The 22,747-nt window shown below is 27.2% G+C and overlaps 1 protein-coding gene across 1 annotated transcript in view; it reads right to left on the bottom strand.

Annotated features, from left to right (window-relative positions):
- Positions 1-22,747, bottom strand: part of klu (klumpfuss) — a 90,227-nt gene that overhangs the window by 64,947 nt on the left and 2,533 nt on the right. The gene's annotated exons all lie outside the window — the stretch shown is intronic.

Raw genomic sequence — 22,747 nt, 5'->3', positions numbered from 1 at the left:
GACCGACCACCCACCGCAACTAACAACTGATTAGATTTCTTTGGAGTAACCATAAACAAAACATTTAAATTATTTTTTTTATAACGATTGTGCCACATTGATTAAACTCGTAGTCCCCTTAGATTTTGAAAGACGTGCTGGGCTGTAGTTGCGTTTTTTTTGTTTTTGGTCACTTATCAGTAATTATTTTTAATACTATTTCGTGTTTTTTTTTTGTTTAATATTTTATAATATTTGTATTTACGTCACAATATTAAAGCAATCAAGAAATTTTTAATTTATTGAAAACCAACAACAACAACAGTATGCCTGTTAATATAAACAATAATAACAATAAATTTCTATAACAAGATTTCAATACAATTTGGTTTGGTTTGAACAGCAACTATTCAACTATTATTAAATTATTTCTTCAACAATATTTTGTTTTTTTTTTTATTATTTTCTTTTAAATTTAACTTATGTTTGCTAGTTAAAGTTAAAATGTTATCAGTTTTAACGATAGAATGCACTTGTTTTTATTATTTGTTTGCATTTAAGGAAAATAATTTAACACTTAGTAGGGGGTGTTTGATTAGATTGTTGCAGAACATGTTGGTTGGTATTTATTAGTTTTATGGTCTTAGATTAAAATAAATTTATTGGGGACTACATCTGGTGTTTATCGGTTATAGTATTCAATAAATTAAAGGTGATTTCTAGAAGTTATCAATAATAATCTACCGCTAAAATAAGAAAAAAAAAATAAAGAAACAATTGAAATAAAAAAGTATTTTAGCAATAATATTAAAGAAACAGAAAATAATCTGCCCTATTCTGGAAATCTGAAACAAGATGGTTTCAATAACAAATTCCTTTTAAAATAAGGAATAACAATTTCAAACATATTTAAAACGATTTTTTCGCCAAAATCCTTAAATTTGTATAGTCAGAAAAAGAATATCAATATAACAGGAATAAAGCTGATATAATTAAAATTAAGTGAGCTTAAATGCAACCAACCTCTTAACTTAAGTTTCATTTCTTTTGCAAACATTTTATTAAGTTGTTGAAAACTGTTAAATTTAACGCTTCTTTTTGACTGTAGAAAACCTAACTGAAAACCTAACTATAAACTGATCAGTGGAAAATAAACTCTAAATAAATTTACATATATGGCTTATACACTTAATAATTTATATATTTATTTATATGCAGGGACCCGAAATAACTGTTATTTTTTTTTAAATAAGCAATTGGTTATAGAAAAAATAACTGCAAACAAATAGGTCCCGTAATAACAATTATAAATAACTCAAAAAAGTTTTAGTCTATGATAACCATTATGAAAAATTTAAATTTTTTTAGGTCTTTGATAACCATTATGAAAGATTTTTATTTTTTTTGGTCTTCAATAATTATAATGAAAGATTTTTATTTATTTCGGTCTCTGATAACCATTATGAAAGATTTTTATTTTTTTTGGTCTTCAATAACCATTATAAATGATTTTTATTTTTTTGGTCTTTGATAACCATTATAAAAAAATTTTATTTTTTTGGTCTTCGATAGACTACAGCCATTACAAATATTTATATCCTACACCACCATAGTGATATAGCGTATAGTGCCCCAAGAACGAAGTCTATTGAATTTGGTTAAAATCGGTCTATTATTTCTCCTAGCCCCCAAACGATTGTCCTATCTGAAACTAGATAATCCCTCATAAAAATCTTAGTTATATAGATATCCAAACCAAATTCAGCACAAATAAGTGTTATATAAGACGAACTATCACTACTAAATTTTGTGACGATTGGTGCATAATTAGTCATAGCTCCCATGCAAGGCCCACTTCCGAAAAGCATTTTAACGAGTATAAATTTCTTAAAAATGTTGGTATTCAAATAAAATTTAGCACAAATAACTTTCATATATACAGATGACATGCCACTTAATTTTATGCCGATTGGTCCATAATTAGTCATAGCTATCACATATTGCACATTTTAAAAGAAAACTGTTTATAATCATAAATATTCTTGATTCTTATGAAATTCTGGAACAATTTATCTTTCTCTGTCTATTTTAAAATACAAGAAAACCAGGTCCATACGACCAAAAAACTTTGTTGGTACTCATAATGTTTACGGAAGACCAAAACAAATAAAAATCTTTAATAATAGTTATCAAAGACCTAAAAAAATTAAAATATTTTATAATGGTTATTGAAGACCAGAAAAAATAAAAATCTTTTATAATGGTTATTAAAGACCTAAAAAATAAAAATCTTTTATAATGGTTATTGAAGACCAAATAAAATAAAAATCGTTTATAATGGTTACCAAAGACTAAAATAATATTGGTTATTTTTAACTGTTATTCAGGGACCATTTTTCAAAAATTCTTGATAAACAATTATTTCAGGATTTTTTCCAATATTGGTTATAACAGTTATGTCCCTGTTTATATGTGTGTACATACATATGTGAATTGTTTTTAAACAATTTTTCATAAGGCCTGACAAGCATTATAAGATACAGTATGAGTTGTTCATTTAAAACATGACTGGACTGGACTGTCTGACTGGTCTAAATGTGTTTTTGGTTGGCAAGTTGGTTAGCCAAAATCAGCCTTAGCCTGCCGTATGTTTACAACAAATAAAACATTATTTGATAGTTTTATATGATTAACATTTGATTTAGGCAAAATAGTTTGGCTAACTGGTAAAGTGGTTTATGTACAAACTGTTTCAGCTCATATAGTTTTCAAAAATTTTGTTAGCTGTTTTTTTTTTTCTAAAAATTTTAACACCATTAGCCGTCAAGTTAGCTCTTCCCTGTTTTGGTGTTTCAGCCAATATTTGTACGAGTAAGAAAATACTTATGGTGCGATTGGTAAACGATTTAAGTTTAAATGATTATACGCATAATTTTTGTCAATGGTTAATTATGAAAATTGCCTATAACGATCAATGTTAAATTATTGTTTTTTTTTTGTTTGTATATTTATTTTGTTGCCATAATTTTGTTTGGTTTTTGGTTAAAAATAATGATGGTGATTTAGTAAAATAATTATGATTAATGTTAATGTTTGCTTAGAGCTAGTTTAAGAAAAATAATTGTTGCGGGGGGAGGAATTTAAAGGGGGAAAAACAAACTTTGTAATTATTAAGATTAGAAAGCCTTCAAGGTTAGTGTGTAAGATTTACAATTATTACCCCCTTTAACAATAAAAATGTAACTTAAAGTTGCAAAAATAGAGAGACATATTTCAATGAAAATAATCAATATTAAGACCTATAGCTTGTGCTTACTTTAAGTTAAGTATTAATTGTTACTGGCCCTTGACAAGAAATTTATTCTTTAAAATCTTGTGATCTTTGTCACGATCATTATTCTATTCACGAGGAGAAACTTTTTTGAAAGATCTTACGATCTTTGCAACGATCATAATTCAAGAGGAAACACATTTTAAGAAAAAGTGAACCTTTGAAATATCAAGCTTAGAGATCCTACGAAGAAGTAATAATACATTTCTGATCTTCGTTATGATCAGTATTCAAATCGCGAAAAGAATAAGTTAAGCCAGTCCCATTACAAATTACAGACAGGGAATTTTTGTTATTGAAAAACCAGCTTTTTAGCAGCTTCCATATAACTTAACCATCTATATAATACACAACTAAATTAGCTTAGAAATATTGATGATGAAAAGAGATTTTATAAAATAATTAAAAATAAAAGCTTTTTCGATGACAACATTTTTTTTGGTGTTGCAGGTTTTTAATGGAAAAAATTATTTTTTATTGAAAATTTGTTTTAGTGAAAAAAGCTTTTGTGGTAAAGAAAAGGTAAATTATCGAAAAAAGTTTTTTTTTGTAGAAAAAATAGCTTTTTGTTTTGGGTGAAAAAACGTTTGTTAAAAAAAGCTTATTTGATGAATAAAATGTTTTTGTGAAAACAGCTTTTTTGATTGAAAATGTGTTTTAGTGAAAAAGCTTTTGTGGTAAAAAATTTAATTTAACAAAAAAAGCTTTTTTGTTGAAAACTATTTAATTTACGAAAAAAGCTTTTTTGTTGGAAAAATATATTTTTTTTTTGGAGACAAAAAATGTTTTTCTGAAAAGCTTTTTGGTTAAAAAAGCTTTTGTGGTAAAAGATTAATTATCGAAAAAGCTTTTTTGATGAAAAAACATGTTTTAGTGAAAACATCTTTTTGATTAAAAAATGTGTTTTAGTAGAAAATTGCTAATTAACGAAAAAAGCTTTTTTGTTGGAAAAAGAGTTTCTTGTTTTGGGTGAAAAAACTTTTGTGGAGAAAAAAAAAGTTTTGGCAAAACAGATTCTTGGATTGAAAAATGTGTTTTAGTGAAAAAAGCTTTTGTGGTAAAAAAGGTTAAAAAGTTGTTTTTGTGAAAACAACTTTTTGATTGAAAAATGTGTTTTAGTGAAAAAAACTTTGTGCTATAAAAGGTTAATTAACGAAAAAAGCTTTTTTGATTGAAAATGTGTTTTAGTGAAAAAAGCGTTTTTGATTCAAAATGTGTTTTAGTGAAAAATTTTTTTTATTGAAAATGTGTTTTAGTGAAAAAAGTTTTTTTTTATGAAAATGTGTTTGAATAAGATTTTTTGATTGAAAATAAGTTTTTTTGATAGAAAATGTGTTTTAGTCAAAAATGCTTTTGTAGTAAAAATGGTTAGTTAACGACAAAAGCTTTTGTTGGAAAAAATAAAACATTTTCGTTGGAAAAATGTGTTTTTGTAAAAAAAGGTTTTTTGTTTAATTTTGTTTGAATAAAGCTTTTTTGTTGATATGTGTTTTTTTTTGAAAAAAGCTTTTTTGTTGAAAAGTATTTTTGTGAAAAAAGCTTTTTTGTTGAAAAAAGTATTTTTGTGAAAAAAGCTTTTTTGTTGAAAAAAGTATTTTTGTGAAAAAAGCTTTTTTGTTGAAAAAAGTATTTTTGTGAAAAAAGTTTTTTTGTTGAAAAAAGTATTTTTGTGAAAAAAGCTTTTTTGTTGAAAAAAGTATTTTTGTGAATAAAGCTTTTTTGTTGAAAAAAGTATTTTTGTGAAAAAAGCTTTTTTGAGAAAAAAAGCTTTTTTGTTGGGTGAAAATTTTTTTTTGTTGAAAATCCAAATTTTTGCCGTCCTTTTAAAATCACTTTGTAATTTCCTAAAAGCTAGATAGAGATAACATTAAAATTTGTTTAACATGAAAAAGATATTTATGATTTTAATATTTGTTTCACTTTAAATAGCTTTTTCGTATTTAACGAACTTTTTATATTAAAAAGCTTTTTCATATGAAAGTCAAATCAAAAAACCGAAATGGATTTTTGCAACGAAAAACCTATTAAATCATTGACATTAAATAACTGATTAAGACATATAAAAGAAATAACAGGAACCTCAAAGTACAGTCTTTTGTTCTCTTTAATTTTCAATTCAATTTTTTTGCCTTAAATCATATTCAAAACCATTTCTTCTAAAAAACACCCTTAAAAAGCAACATATTTTCAAAATAATGACTGATATCTTTAAATATGTTTAACATCTGAGTGTTAAATTCTACTAGACAATGTTTAATTATATAGTCTACAGTAATTAATTATTATGCTTCTCCTCATACCAGTAAAAATCACTAAGCTAATAAATAAAAAACAATTTAATTTTATACAGCTTATTTAAGTCACATTTTTATCTCGTTTTTCCATAACAAATTTAATTGAATTTAAATACGATTGCAAAGAAATCTCACTTCATGATTTCGGTACAGATAATTAGTTGACAGTTGATAATGATTGTAATCATTATTGGATATTTTTTGTTTTATAGCAAAAAGTGTTAATTGTTTTTTTAAGATCAGACCAGAGAATAACAATAAAAAAAATGTTTATGGAGGTTGGTTTCATTTCTTTGGTATGGTTTTATTTGATCTGTTTACTTCTCTTTTAATTGTCAGCATTTAGTGAAGTATTTGTTGTACAATAAAATAAGATATAGATTAAAGAAGTGGGTGTTTTTAAGTTTTGGGGAAACAAAATTTCAAAGAAAATTCATTATACAAAAAGTTGAATCTTTTGTTTTACTGGTCTTAAGCTGAAATAATTTGTTATTATTTTTTCAAAAATTATTTTACACTTTGTTTAAAACCACTAAAATCCTTCCCCAAAAAAAAATCAAACACTTGTTGCTGTTTGAAATGTCATAAAATGTATAAAAGGAGAATTTACACTTGTTATCCCCAGGTTTTTACACGGTTTCACCTTTGTCGACAATATCAAGTATATAATGTTGTTTTGTGGTTGTTGCTAGTAATGTTTATTACTGATGACGACGACGATGATGATGATGACAACACCAACATTATGTTAAATGTCTTAAGACAAACAACTACACAACAGCAGACACAAACGAAAAAAACACAAACACAGAACACAGTTTGTATTACATTTTCTTTGTATAAGACTTTGACATCTTACCATAACCACCACCGCCGACAACTTTATGCCACAAAAACCAACAACATTTGGCTTAAAATGCAAGAGAATTCAGCCATCCTTTATAAGATCTCGTTCAATATCTTTTTTGTTTGTTGTAAGAAGTGTGAGTATTTGTTTTTGTAGTTTGGTGTATGTATTTTATTGTAATGGTGGGATCACGAGTTTTCAGTTCTTGATGCATTATACAGCCCAGCCAGCCAGCCAGCTAGCCGTACATGCGCTAAATGTTTAACGCACGTTCGTCACTTGCAACAAGTTGCAACAAAAATATAGATGACCAAAAAATCTTTAAAACAAAACAACAACTTTACTTGCAGATTGTACTCAAATCTTAAGTATTGATGTTTGTAAGATCTTTGTTTGTTTTTTTCCTTTTTGTATATAGCATTTTGTTTATTTCAAGTTTGGTGCGAAAAACAAAATAAACCAAATTGAAAATGAAAAGCAGCTTGTTTCACACATATAGCCATACACTTGCAATTATATTATTGTACTACTTTTAGGTATGTTTGTATGTATGATGATGTAGAAGAACAGTAACATGCATGCTTTAAGACATGTGCGTTGTAAATGACTCGTGTTTTAGTTGAGGTTTAGTTTTATTTAAAGATGTTAAAATTATGTGCACCGTGAAAAAAATTGTGTTTGGTTAATAGTTATAGACAAGTTAAGTAGAGCATTTTGAAGTTTTTTTTGTAAAACATGAATTTTTTGGGGGAAAACAGCTTTTTGTAGGAAAAAGCTTTTTTTTAAAGAAAGCTAATTTTTTCTATGTGAAAATGTTTTTTTTTTGTGGAGATGTTATATTATAGTGAAAAAGTTTTATTAATGGTATAAAGTTTTTAGTAAAAAAGCTTTTTTGATGAAACAAGTGAAAAACGGTGTTTTGGTAAAATTAAATTTTTAGTGAAAAAAGCTTTTCGGTAAATAATGTTTTAAGTGAAAAAAAGCTTTTTGGTGACAAGTCTGGAAACAAGTGAAAAATATGTTTTGGTTAAATAGCTCTTTGTTTTTTTACTGTAGAAGTATTTTAGGGAAAAAAGCTTTATTGATAAAAAAATTTTTTTGTGATAATAGCTCTTTTAACAAGAGTTTTTAGTGAAAAAAGGTTTTATTAATGAAAAATATTTTTTTATGAAATGTTTTTAGTGAAAACAAGCTGTAAAAAGGATTTTAACGATAAAAGTTTTTATTGCAAAAAGCGTTTTCCATCAAAAGATGTTTTTTAATGACAAAAACATATTCCATGAAAAGAATTTTTTTAGTTAAATAGATTTTTCCTTAAAATATATTTCTAAATGAAAAAAAAACTTTTCCGTGAAATGTGTTTTTAGCGAAAGAAGCTTTTTACTTGAAAAAGCAAAAAGCTTTTTTTGATGAAAAACTTTTTCGTAGTAATACGCTGTTTTGATGAAAAATATTTTTCGTAGCAATAAGCTTTTTTGATGAAAAATATTTTTTTTTGGTGAAAAATAAATTTTTGTTGATGAAAAATATTTTTTTTAAAAAAATCGTTTTTGATGAAAATATCCTTTCTAGTGAAAAACTTGTTTCCATGAAAATAAGTTTTATACTTAAAAAAGCTTTTTTGACGGAAGGGGTTTTTTTTTGAAAAAATTTTGTTGATGAAAAATGTATTTTATTGAAAAAGCCTTTTGATAAAAAACGGCTTTCACAGCAAAAAGCTTTTTTTGATGAAAAAGTTTTTCGTAGCAATAAGCATTTTTGATGAAAAGTATTTTTTTTTGTGAAAAAGTAAGTTTTTTTGGTGAAAAATATTTTTTTTTAAAAAAAGCTTTTTTTTAGGAAAAAATCGTTTTTGAAGAAAAATTTTTTTAGTGGAAAAAAATATTGTTTATGAAAAAAGCTTTTCTGACGAAATAAAATTTTTTTTAGTGGAAAAAAATATTGTTTATGAAAAAAGCTTTTTTGATGAAATAAAAGTTTTAAAAAAATGTTTAATGAAAAAAAAAATTTATTTTGGATCAAAAAGCTTTTTTGATGAAAACGATTTTTTTGTGAAAAAGCTTCTTTGCAAGAGAATGATTTGTTAGGGAAAAAGCTTTATGTTTCTTAGTGAAAAAAGCTTATTTTTACGAAAAAAAACTTAATTTTTTTTTAAATTCTCACTTGTAAAATCGGTTTCAAAGTCGTTTATATATTGACTATTTCTGAAATAATTTAGATGATTTTTAAATGAAATAATCTAAAGAAACATGCTTTAATGAAACAATATCTTTACTGTGAAAGCTTTCAAAAAAAATATTTTTTGGAAAAAGTTTTTTTTATGAAATCAGCGCTTTTTTGTGAAATTAGAGCTTTTTCTCTCATTAGCTTTTGGCAAGAAATATTTCTCTTTTGTGTAGGCGCTTTCAATGTATGTAGTTTATGTCATGACCATTTCAGAACTAATTGAGATGATTTTCCAGAGCGATAATTTGGCCCATAAGGGCTTTGATTATAAATATAAATAAAAAAAAAAAAAAAAAAAAATGTAACTGACAGATGTCTTTATGGATAAAGGAACAAATATTATGAAAAATGCTAACATGTGCTGCCTAGGTGTAGGGTTGTACCCTGAATCTATTGAGGACTGTGATTCCAAAAATAATTTTTTAAAGTGTTTTCTTTTCAAATCCTCCTTAATATATTTCTAGTATTTTATAAGGCTAGTGTGGTTTTTTCTGGCCTTATAAATCACAATCCCAAAACACAAAACAAACATAAAGTTTTGTGTTGATTTATAAAATTATTTCAATTTAAGTTTGTTTGATATTTGTGCCCCATTACACTGGCATTGGGGTGGACATATAGACACCGAAAAAATTGCAAATAAAATTTAGAAAAAAAAAAAACATTTTTTTATTGATGTCTATTGACTGACATATTTCGTTTAGCTCACTGCGAGTATATTTTAAAGGCCTACTACTGCTATTAAGTTACTGGGTTTTAAGCCGGGCTGGCAAAATGTTTGACTGACTGCAGGCTGGTGGCTGTTTGTTTGTTTGTTTGCCTGGCTGTCTGTATAAAGGCATTAACCAATAGTTTTCTTACCTTATAAGGCAAACATAAAAAAACTGCGTATGTATTTTTGTAAGTTAGTGTGTGTATATAAAAATTTATCTCAAAAATCAATCTTAATATTTTTTCACATTTATTTTTTTATTTGCTCAAATAAAAAACTGCCATACAAAATCTAAAAATCTGTATAAAATCGAAAATTCGCTTACAAAAACGACAAGTTTAGTAAATAAATAAAGATTTATGAGGCATTTATTTTAATTTTTATATTTATTTATTTTAGCTGAAAAACGTAAATAAATAAAAATAACATTTAACACAATTTGAGGGTAGAAAAAGGAGAGAAAAAAAGCTATGAGCTTTAAATTTCTAAAATTTTATATAACAATTTATGACAAATGATGATAAATCAAATTCAGCACACTTCTATTTAATTATATTAGCTACAAATAAAAAAAATAAACAAACAATAAACGCTAGCTTATTATTAACACGGTTAGCAAGATGGTTAGAGAGACGGACAGTGGGTTATAAGAATGTTTAGTCGGTGAGTGCTCTCATTGCAGTTGTCCGTCTGTCCGTCCGTGTGTCTGCAAATGTTGCATGAGCTTGATGTTTGTTTTTATTTTTATATATTTTTTTGTAAGTAATATAATCTTATGCTTAATGTTGCTGTTGTGGTTGTTGCTTGTATTGCTTTACTTATGGTTATAAATTACTAATGAATGACATACAATTTAATTGGTTGCACTTGCTTTACACTTGTGTTATGTATTTATTGCCAAAGATCCATCCATCCTAACAGCCAGCCAGCCAACCAACCAACCATACAACTAACCATCCCCAGCTTTAGACACACTTACCGGCCAGTCCAGACAGTCAGTCGGTCGTATTGTCATTCAGTTAGTTGGTCAGTCATTTGAATGGTTGCGTCTATTTGTGTGACAGAACATCTTTATGTCGCTATTGTTGTGCCTATTGCACGATCCTATGGGAGAACCAGTTTATACAATGTTTACTTAAGCAGCCTACAAATTTGTCAATACCCAGTTTTTGCTTTCTATCTCACTCTCTCTCTCTAGCTTTATTCGCTCTCCTTCTTTTCAGTTAAAGTCTTAAAGTAATCAATCTTCTTGTTTAAATCTAACTTTAATATACAATTTCTTTTAAGTTTCTTCATTTTCTATGGACAAATGTTCCTTTACATAAATGGTTGTTTAATGGGTTTGATATACATCGGAGATGGAAAGTACTTTTTCAAGTACATATACAATTTAAGGCATTAATTAGTCTTGATGAAGTTTTTAAATTTTAACAAACAGCATGGACAGATTGTTTATATTTGGGCATAGGAGCAAAAATAGAAACACTCTTTATTCACAAGCTTTCTAGCACTGACCTAAGTGGCTAAGGAAGGGTATGTTCATCATTCTGGGTTTTCATTTTACACGTTTTAACTATATTATGGTTGCTGTAATAATTTATATGATTGCGGTAACCATAATATGTTACAGTTAAGATTCACATAATTGCAGCTACCATATATATGATTGTAGATAAGATAACAATATATTATGATCTAATGATTCTTCATGAACATGCTTGCCATAAACATATACTTAATAACTATAACCATATAAATGATTGCTGCAACCATGTGAATTGTAGGGTGATCATGTACAACTATAAGTTTTCTCTGCGTGCAGAGACGATGCAATGTTGTTAAAATCAATTTTCCGAAGCCATTAAATAATCTATGGTGCTGACTGCGGCATCAATATATCGTATACACTTTCGAAATCTGTCATATCGGTTCATAAATGGCTAAGATATCTACGAAAAACCAATATTGCTTTTCCTACTAAAATCTATTTTAAGAAACTCCCAAAAAACTTACTGGACTAGAATTATTGAGATCTAGTCCTTCAGTTCGTGTGTTTAAATCAAATTCCCGAAGCATTTAAATAACCCATGAGGCTGAATGTAATATCAATATATCGAATATTCGTTCGAGAATTTTGCTATTGAAAATCAGTAAAATCGGTTCACAAATGGCTTAGTTATTAGCGCAACACCATCATTGCTTTTTATAAAAAAATTCAGTTCCGGAAAAATCTAATTTTCGAAGCCTTTTAGTAACCTATAGTGATCCATACATCTTAAAAGCTTTCAAGAACATTCCTATTAAAAAGTTGCACACTATTGTTGCACCAAAAAACTATTTTCAGAAACTCTCTAATAACTTATCTAGTCCCTCAGTCAGTGTCTTTAAATTAACTTTTCCAAGCCTTTAAATAACCTATGGTGCTGAATTTGGCAAGAATATATCAAATAAGCATCGAGAATTTCGTTAGTGAAAATCAGTAAAATCGATTCACAAATGGCTAAGTTATGAGCGAAAAACCAACATTACTTTTTATACAAAAATTATTACCACGGGATGGTAGCGGCGAGGCGAATTCAAGCAAATACAAGCGAATTCATTAAGTTTGTCTAAATGAAGTTTGACATGCTCATTGTTGAGAATGTCAAACTCCATTTTAAACGATAAACGAATTCGCTTGTATTTGCCTGAATTCGCCACTTCCACCACCTGGTATAAATTCGCCTTGTTACTGGCAATACTTTCTAGATAGTGAAGCCAAATCGCTTTATAAATTGACAAGGTTTTAAATTGCCCAATAATATGCTGAAGTTAATCGCCCCTAAAAGTTTTAATTTTTTTTTTTAAAATAACAATTTTTTTTCCCTTCTTACATAATGCATAATTTCTTTTTCACTTAAGTACTAAAAAAAAGTTGGTACTTTTTTCTAACAAATCCTAAACCCCATCACTGATCTACATAATTCTAACATGCTGACAATTAAAGGGTGTTTACAAGCAAAGACTTTGCTAAAAGAACTTATGTGCTTTAAAAAAAATAAATAAAATAAAAATCGCATGACCAAATGGTGCGAAATAGCATTTTTACTCGTACGTCTACGATTTGTATTTAAAATGGTATTATTTGTATTTAATTGTAATTTGTTGACAAAAACGTCCACTTTTTTCCATAATGGAATTTTAATTAATTTCTAGAATGCTAATGTGCGTAATATGTACAACAACTATTATAAAAAAAAAATACAATAAGTTGAAGAAAAAAAAGATTTCATATTATTGATTAGCTGTGTTTAGAGCGAGACACAAGGAAAAACAAACTCAAGATGGTTAAAATTTCAAATCATTTACATTTTTATAAATGGTTTAATTACCATTAGATAATGATGATAATAATAAATGTATTTGGTTTTTATAAATGATTTTACTGTTATAAACATAAACATTTTAAAGTAGGAGTTTTATAGAAATTGTTTAATTCAATTATTAAATTGTTATAGGAAACTATTGTAAGTAAGACCTGCTTAAACAGATTTAAACTCTAAAAAGCAAATAAGTGTAGAAAAAAAGATTAGATTAGATCAGCATCATGTTATGGCGCTCTTCCAAGGCATTCTCTCGTTATGTCGATCACTGACCTAGATTTACTAGTTCAAAGCTAATTTTCCCACTATAAATTTGTTTAAATGTTTTATGATTTTCACAAATAAATTTCTCTCTATAGTAGAAGAATTTTAAGATTAGATCAGCATCATGTTATGGCGCACTTCCATGTCATGCTCTCTTTATGCCGATCACTGATCTAGACTTACTAGTTCAAAGCTAATTTTCCCACTATAAATTTGTTTAAATGTTTTATGAATTTTACAAAAAAACATCTCTCTATAGTAGAAGCATTTTAATGTTATGGCGCTCTTTCACGGCATGCTGTCTTTATGCCCAGCACTGATATAGACTTACTTGTTTCAAAGCAAGTTTTCTCCCACTATTTTTGTTACAGAACTTTTTTAAGCTGAGATTAATACACAGAGAGAGAAAGATGCATTTGTAAAAGTATTTGTGTGATTGCACTGAAGGAGAATGCTGTGATCTTCGCTTAATATACCACACGATCGCGCTTTGTTGAAAACTAACAAGTAATTGATTAAAGTTTTTGTCTTTCAGAATAAAAAGTTTGCATTACTTTCATTTACATTCGCGTTGTGCTCATGAAAATAAGCAATCAATTTCATGATCTGGAAAATATAAATTTCTATCAAAGATTTAAAGGTTTGTGTCTAGACTACATATTATATTATCAGTCATTCTCAATAATAAACCATTCTATCATTACCTTTTAATTAAATGTTTTAAAAATGTTCATTATTTACACGTTATTGTGATAATTTTATGAATTACATTTATTTAAGCCGTAAAGAATTTAAAAAATTTAGAAAGTTCTAAGATAATATTGCAAACTTCCACTTGTTTACTAAGTTTATTTGAAGCGCCACTTGTAATTGAGGAGAAATTCTAAAATTTCCATAATTTACACGAATTTTTTGATTACTTAATAAATTGTTTCATTTATTTGTTTTAAATGTTAAAAGAAAGTCATTGTAAAAATAAATATAAACAAATTTCAGCACGTTTGTAAAGATATGTCCACAAAAATTTCTGTTTTTTTAAAGTCTCAATATTTTATAAATATTTTGCAATATTTACAATAGTAATATCAATAATTTTATTTAAAAATGTTTTATTTAAAAGTAGTATTATATTTAAATAGATATTTGCAAAATGAAGCCTGGTTTGTTTACTCCTAAAAGTATGTGATGTTTTTTAGTTAGTCCTACATTTGAAAAAAGCTTAACTCCTAGATGTATGCAATATATTTACGTTTAAATGTAATAAAATCGTAAAGCTTAAAAGCTTATTAGAAATCATAATGAAACGCATTTAGCTAATTTTGAAAAGCGTGTTGTGATTTAAATACCTAGACTCCTAGATATATGCAATATATTTCTATTAGCTACTTTTTAAATTCAAAAGCTTAGCATTTAACAAGCTTTTAATTAAGTTTAATCTCTTGTAATTCTAATCATATTTTATTTTTGAGCTATTTTTAATTAATTTTCTATATAAAAATATAAATACAATTTCTGATTTCAACAGACAATCAAGGGTAATTTCTTTCAGAGGTCACCTACAACTTCAACCTATCTCGCCAGACAATCTACATGCAACAAAAAATTAAGACCCTAAACACACCCCTCCAATTTTGGTCATCAAAACAATCAACAACCATGATTTTTTTTTTTTAAATTTTAATTTGTGTTCTATTTCTGCTATATTTTCAATTGATAAATAACAATTTTCCTTATACATATTCACATGTAGTTGTACATATGTATACATATATTTCTTATTTTATTTCATTAATTTACTTGTATTTAACAAAAATATTGTGCGTCAATATTATAGACTACTGTATGGAAAACAAAAAAAAAACTGCTGCTGATGTTGTTTCAGAACGAAAAATTATTGTTATTGTTATTGGTGTTGCTGTTATGATGATTATTGTGTCGGTGTCATAGCGGTGATTGACGTCAAACTTGACAATCAGTTCGTTTTTATATATGTATATGAAGAAGAAGCCTAAGAAAAGGAACTTATTGAATTGAAAAATATATATTTATATATATTAAACAAATATAGCGATCACCGACGCCTTAATAATTTCAAAATATGTATATAAGGAAAATCGCACATAGTGATCATTGTGAGGGTTTTGTTGGTTGTTGCAAACAATAATTTTTTATTTAATTTTTTTATACACATTCAGTTAGACTCCGTCACTCACACTTTTGCATACAGTCAATCATAACGAAAGTTTAACCAACCAACAGAAATATTGTGTCAAATACAGTTTATACGAGCCCTCCGTTTAAACTGGAGCCTAGATAAGCGGCTTAAAGGGGAAATAGTAAGCAGAAATGGGAGCTTTAAAACCAAAGTTTGTTTATAAAGTCCGAAGGTTCTTAATAAGCTAAACAACGTGTTAAAGTTAGACACAGTGTCTAGGAAATAAAGGCATCTGGAAATTTACAAATTTGAAAAACATCGGTTCCTTCTTACTTCAGCCTTACTTTAAAAACCCTTACAGGTATGCAACATATTTTGTTTATACTCAAGAGTGAAGAAAGTGAATCGTTGACTTTAGATCGCTATTTTTAGTACAAAGAGAAATAAAAAATTTACTTTTCTTTTAATTATCTGTCAAAAACTAAAAATTCTGAAATGTCAGAGTTAAAAAAAAAATCTGTATTGTTATAATTTGTTTTAACAGTGACTTCACTTGCTAAAAAACTGGAATCCTTCTCTCTTTAATAGTAACATTACATGATTAGTGTCTAGATCAGTTTTCGGCACTCATGAACAAATGTTACGAAGAACACCGATCACTGATCTAGACATAGTAGGGTAAAGCTTTTTTTCTCAACATATATTTGTTGCAGAAGGATTTTAAGCAGTGCTTGGCATATGGAGAGCGAAAGTATTAATCACTTAAATACTTTCGCTCTCCATATGCCAATCACTGCTTAAAATCCTTCTACAACACTGAAAGTTAATGCTTTGGGTTTTCAAAAACTACCACATGATCCACTCATGAGCAAAAGACACGAAGAGTACCGATCTTGTATCTAGACTTAGTAGGGTAAAGCTAGTTTTCTCCACTTATATTTGTTGTAGAAGAATTTTAATCAGTATTTATGTGATTTCACTGGAAGATAGTGATTTATTATTTTCTTTATTAAGTGCATAGTTTTCAAAAATCTGCCACATGATCCTGCTTTGTTCACAACTAACAAGCAACTGATTAAAAATTTTGGCTTTCAAAGAACAATTTTTAATCATTTTCGTTCACATTCACTGTTTCAAGGTTTGTGGAATGGAATCTGTAAAAGGTTTCCCAATAAGGGCGGTTCGATGCTGGCAGCCTGTGGCGGATAGTTCGCCGATGGCATCATTGATCCTTGCTTCCTTGAAAACGACTTTGGTGAGCCGATCACTATCAACGGCGAGAGCTACATATCTATGTGGACGGCATATGGTTGCAGTATAATGGCGTTACATACACAAATCTATCCCCACAGTGGATATTATTCATGATCAATTTGGTTATATCTCGCGAAGGATCTCATGATCTTAGTCACCGTGTGATTTGAACACTCAGACTTTGTCTTGTAGGATTCAAAGGCAATATAACCCAGATCATCGACTTAATTCAGCCGGATTTAAGAAATAAAACTCTCGCATGTCTTATCAGCATTGGCCGATCCTCAAAGATTTGATCTTCTAGAGGCGACATGGAGTGACAGAATTGGTATATTGGAAATAGGAAGCTATTGGTCGTCTGGCAGGTATTCTGGAATCCATTTGAAATAAACTGAAGTTTCCTTATCAGTACCTTATTTAGGAAATAGATCTAAAGTTCGAAAAGAATCCTCTGATCAATGACTTGAGAGAGACACTAGTCATTACGGTGATCATGATTCAGCTTTTGATAATAAATATCTCCCAATATAAATAGCCTGACTGATAGAATCAAATTGTCAATTGGTAGGGTATCAAATATAACTCAATACGAATTTGAAATTCAAGGATCCCAACTTCCTGTACGAAGGTATAGATCGTCTGGTAAGTTTTCTGGAAACCACTTGCAATTGCCAGAAGTTTTTAATATCACATTTTGGAAATAAACTTCAGTTTATGCAGTAGCCAATGAGTTGAAAATCAACAAGCAGAGTGAGACATTCCGCCCCATTAGCTGGGCGTGGCTGAGAGTAATCAAATGTTTAAAACAATTTAGCTGCACGTGCAAATTTTATTAAGAAAATTTCATATATTCTTTAAATTCTACCACCAAAAATTCCAGGTTTTTGGTTTTTGATTTTTCTTTTTAACTAGCAGGCAGGGCTTTCCTAGTAAGGCCGCCTTTCGAGGATGATTTTATGGAAATGTATGTATGAAACATACGTTTTCGTATGTATAAGCGTTCTTCATTGTGCATGTCAGCGTTTATTATTGATAAGTAAAGGCATTTTGGAGACTTAATGCAAACATTTCTACTTTTTTTTGTTGTTGTTCATATGTGTTGTTGCTTGCTACTTCTATATTCAACTGTTGCTGTTTCTCATGGCTGCGGCTGCTGTTGTAGGAGTTAACATTTCTGCTGTTCAACACTGTGTTACAATGCACTCGTAGCCATACAGCAATATAATAAAATACAATACAACACACAATATGCAAATGAATTGAAAGGGTATCGTTGTTATTTGAACTTTTTGTGTGTATGTCTTCTTTTTTTTATACGTTTTTTGTATTTAATTCTTTTCAGTTATTTTTATTTTTTTTTTATTTTTCGAATTTATTAGGGAATATATTTATGTATATTTTTGTTTTATTTTTTTGTTCTGATTGTGTGTGAATATGTTTGAACAGATTTTTGTCAGGGTATTTAATGTGTGTAAATTGAAATAAATTAATTTTGATCATTGATCGTTACTTTTTTTTTTGATATTTTGTTAAAGACTGAATGACATACATATTTTTTTTTGGGATTTCTTGATAAGTTTTCAAATAATAAGAATTTTCGTTACATTTTTTGTGGCTACTAATAAGGGGAGAAATATTTTCTTATCACTTTTACTGAAATAATATAGATTTAAAGAAAACTGGAAGTTTTTTTTTTTGATTTACCAGGGTCTCAAATTACTAGGGCATTGAAATTTAGTTTAGTTTCATATAATTAAATTAAATATTCAACATTTATTTAAAATGTTTTTCAATTTCAATTAAAACGGTTCAAAATTAAAAAAAAAAATTCATAACTAAAAAAAAAACTAATTAAAGATTAAAAAATTGTATAAAATTTTTCTCAAAACTAAAGAATTTTAGAAAAAAATTTAATTCTGAAAATGAATGTTTAAAAATTATTTTTTTTTTTAAATAAAAGGGTTTTATAAAATTTAAACATTTCTCAAAACGTAAGAATCTATTCAATATTTAAAATAATTTTGAAAATTTCAAAATTTTTTTTAGAATTATATTATTTTAAATAAAATTTATATTTATTATTGAATATAAAGAACAAATTTTTAATCCTTTTGAAAATTCTAGATTTAAAACTAAAAGGAAAAAGAATAATTTAAAAAAAATTTAAATTCTGAAAAATTATTTTCCAAAATTAAACTCTTTAATTTCTCAAAATGTAAGAATCTATCAAAAATTTTAAATAATTTTGAAAATTAAAATTTTTTTTTTTTTAATTATTTTTTTTCAATTTTAAATTTAAGTACATATTTTTAAAAAGATTAAGATTTTGTTTCTTTATATTCAATAATATAAATTTCATTTACTTTTAAACATTTTGATTTTCTTTATAAATTTAAATTTACAAAATTTCTGCTTAGTTTTCAATAAATTAATTTGTTTAATTTTTGTTTTCATTATTAAAAAAAAATTAAATTCCACTTAGTTTATTGGCGCTTATTGTAATTAGAGCTATATTTAATTTTTTTTACCATATAAACAATTATTAAATATACTTTGCAGTTTCTCATAAGTAATTTAAGACCCATTTAAGTAACATGCGCCTATTAAACACATTTTTTATTGCCATTTAATATTTTTTTATTATTTAAAAAAAAAATTAATTAGTTCTCATCAATTTTAGTCATTATTTATAAGTAAAGAATTGTTGGTTTTAGTAACAAAACGAAAATTAGGAAATGAAATTAATATTGCAAGATTTGCATTGAATATACATATATCAAGACAATATAACAAAATCTTCGTAGGATGTACAAATTTTATATCCCCTATATTAAATTTACAAGGTATCCTAATGTTCTAATCATAATGTCATAATGTTCTAATAATTCAAGCTAAATATGTCCTAAAATACTCTACTCTGGTATTTTTCATGTGTTGTCGTAACCAGTCAGCAGAGACCTTCCCCGATAGTCTAATTACCGGATAAGCCGAGCCACAACATTATAACAGTATGACATGATAGGAATCCAACAGACCTGTGCTGATGATATGATCTATAAAATAAACATCGTTTTTCGTCAAACTGTGCTGGAACGTAAATACAAATTAATATTTAGATTTGAGATTTAAACAACTAATTGACATTATTTTATGATACAATAAATAAAAATACGAATAAAAAAAAAATTATAGGATATCTTGTGAAACCACTACGTGTCTTAAAATAACTTTTTCTGTATTCTTGAGCCTAAATAGGTTATTTCATATGATTAATATAAATTTTAATAAGTTTTTCTCACCCAAAATAATGAAACCCTGAAATTTATTTTAGTTTCTCATCGTAAAATAGCTGGCAAATTTTTGATGGTACTTTTCCGAGGTTGAAAATGCATTTAATAATTTAAGCCTTAAAATTAAGACATTTCATATTTTTTATTTATTCAAACTCACCTCAATTTATAAGAACAAATTTAGAAATTAAATTCCAACTTGAAATACATTTTCTGATAAGATTTTTAAACCCATTAGTTTAGTAATTTCTTTAGAGATTTTAAATAGAAAATTTAATTTGTAAATCAAATAAATTTTTCTGCCAAGACAGTTAATGAAATGTCCTTAACAAGACTATTTGGAAATTTCCTCAAAATAATTCGTAATATTTTTGTGGAAAATTCTAAATATTGAAAATTTTTACTTCTGGTGTAAAAATCGGCTGATATTGATAAAAAAAAATCTAGAATATTTCAGCATCTAAATCAAAATAACAATATTGTGAACTGGTTGTATTTTTTCTAAGCAACAGTAATTATATAATTATTGCAAACATTTAATTTTCCCCAAGATTTCTGTATGAGTCTATTTATAGCCTGATACTTGAAGAAACTTTCTGTTTACAAATAAAAAAAAAAAAATCAATTTGACAATTAATTTAAGATGATTAAGAAGACATCACTGACCGATGTAACTGATGAATCAAAAATAATGAAAACAAGTTAGAATATGAATTATATTCGGCGGTTCCGAACTAATTTGTGAAAAATGATATCAGGATTGTCCCATAATCAAAATATTTATGACTGCTCGAACAGTATTTCGGGAGCACATTTGTATGGGGCCTATGTGAAATCATGGACTGATATTGCCGAGTATTTGTGGAGAATTTCAGCGAGTAAGCTCCTTTCGTTTGGGCCTATCGTGTTTTCAGCAGATAGACAGACGGACGGACATAGTAAGATCGTCTTAGAATCTTATGATTCTGATATAAAATTACTCAAAATTATCACACATACGAGTGTTGTTTTTGTTTTCACATAGTTTTTTCTACTAATACATTCTCACCACTTAGGTTTCTGACAACTGATTTAGGTCTTTGACAGCAGTGTTTCCGCTCTATATCTATTATCTATGGTTTAAAGCATTTGTACTGATTTTTGTAATGCCTCTCATCCACACCCACTCCAATTGGCTGAGAAAAAGTTTCTGATTTGATGTAGCGATGTCCGTCCTTCTGCCAATCTGAAAATCTTGTTTTATTTGTACACGATTCTTAAATAATTACATTTAACATTCTGGAACTGTGTGCATTTAAACTTGGATTTTATCGCTTTTACTTAAACACTATCAGCTGTATTCCTAACAAAAAAACAATTTTTTGCCGTTAACTGTTTCTTTTGAGAATTTTTCACACAAAAAAAGTTTATTACTGAATGATCAGAGTTTCTAATATTTCATACACAAGTTATTGGTTTCAATTTACACTATATTACACTAACTGAAATAGGTAAAAATCGCTTAAAAATTTCAATCTCTTTTCTCATTCATTAAATCAAAATTGCATATAATATCTAAATAAATACAATTGGGGGATTCAAATGGTCTGCTATTAGGTCGTATTGTCGTAATGTCATAAAATATTTTTTTAGTTTAAACAAATTCTTGTTGTGCTGCAAACAAAAAAAAGTGTTATTTTATGACAAACCAATAAACATAGTTCTAAAAGTCTTATTAGTTTATAACTTTTTTGTTTGAAACCAAACAAAAATTTATTTAAACTAAAAAAATATTGTATGACATTACGACAATACGACCTGTAGGAGACCGTTTGAATCCCCCAAATGAAAAATTATTAATTTTATGAATTACATGTACATCAATGAATATTTAGGCTCAATTTTTATTGTATAAATGTAAAAAATTAATGGTAAAAGTAATTATAGACTTATGACAGGGTATAACTCTTTGCGGTTGAGTGGTCACTTTACTAACCACCTTTTTAATAGTCTTTAAAACATAGTTTATTGGCATCTATTGCCATTTTGCTAAATAATTATATTTTTTGAAGTCATCGTTTATGATTTTTTGCTAAACCTTTTCTGGTTAGATAAATATATTAATTTGAAAATATTGTAAAAATCAGGCTTTCACGCATTCAATAAAAAAATCACAGAGTGTTTATTGTTCATTGAATTCAGTGTTACTTTGCTATTTCGGTTGTTTGGTCAAAAATATTCGATTTCAAAAAAATATATACGAAACAAAAATTATAGTTATTTTTAATGCCAGCCATGGTGGTTAGTAAACTAACCACTTCACTCCATAAAAAACCTTGGAATGTGGTGGATTTTTTTATGTTTTGATTTATTTATTTTTTTAATTTTTCTAATAAACTAACCTTGATTAAAGTAAAAATGCAATTGTTTTGATTTTAAACTTATACACAAAAAAGCGTGGCTTGAAGAGTAAAGGTATTTTCTGGCCTTATATTTTTAGTACAAAGCCTTAAATATCATATATTTAACTTATATTTTAGTGATAAATACACATATATTGGAAATTCTACTGTCAAGACCTAACTCAGTTGTCAAATATTTAAGTGCTGAGAATGTATTAGTAATTAAAACTATATGAAAACAAAAACAAGACACATATTTGTTATTCTTTGACTAATTTTTTGTGTTTGAGTTTTTTTTCTAGTTTCCGCTCTATGGTTTTTGCATTAGCCAAATAAAAAATTTATTAAATTTACATTTTTTTTAAAACAATCATTGAATAAATTTTTTTTTCTATTTCACAAAAGCCTAAAAATAGCAAGCTAGTTTTTAATTATTTACTAGCATTGAAAATTTTCAATATAAAACATAAACATAATATTGGAAAATAATATAAGGTAGTAAAAACGCCTAAACTTATACAAAAGTAGAGATTTCTTAATAATTCGAAATGACAACTAGTTACCATATACATTATTTTGTAATGAATGATCATTACCCAGCATATTATTTTATTTAGTAGAGTAGATTGTTATTTTTCTACAGGCATTTATA

Source organism: Calliphora vicina, chromosome 3 (assembly GCF_958450345.1).
Source record: "Calliphora vicina chromosome 3, idCalVici1.1, whole genome shotgun sequence".
Taxonomy (NCBI): Eukaryota; Metazoa; Arthropoda; class Insecta; order Diptera; family Calliphoridae; genus Calliphora; species Calliphora vicina.
The sequence above is the reverse complement of the archived record's forward strand: the minus strand, read 5'-3'. Positions and strand labels throughout refer to the sequence as shown.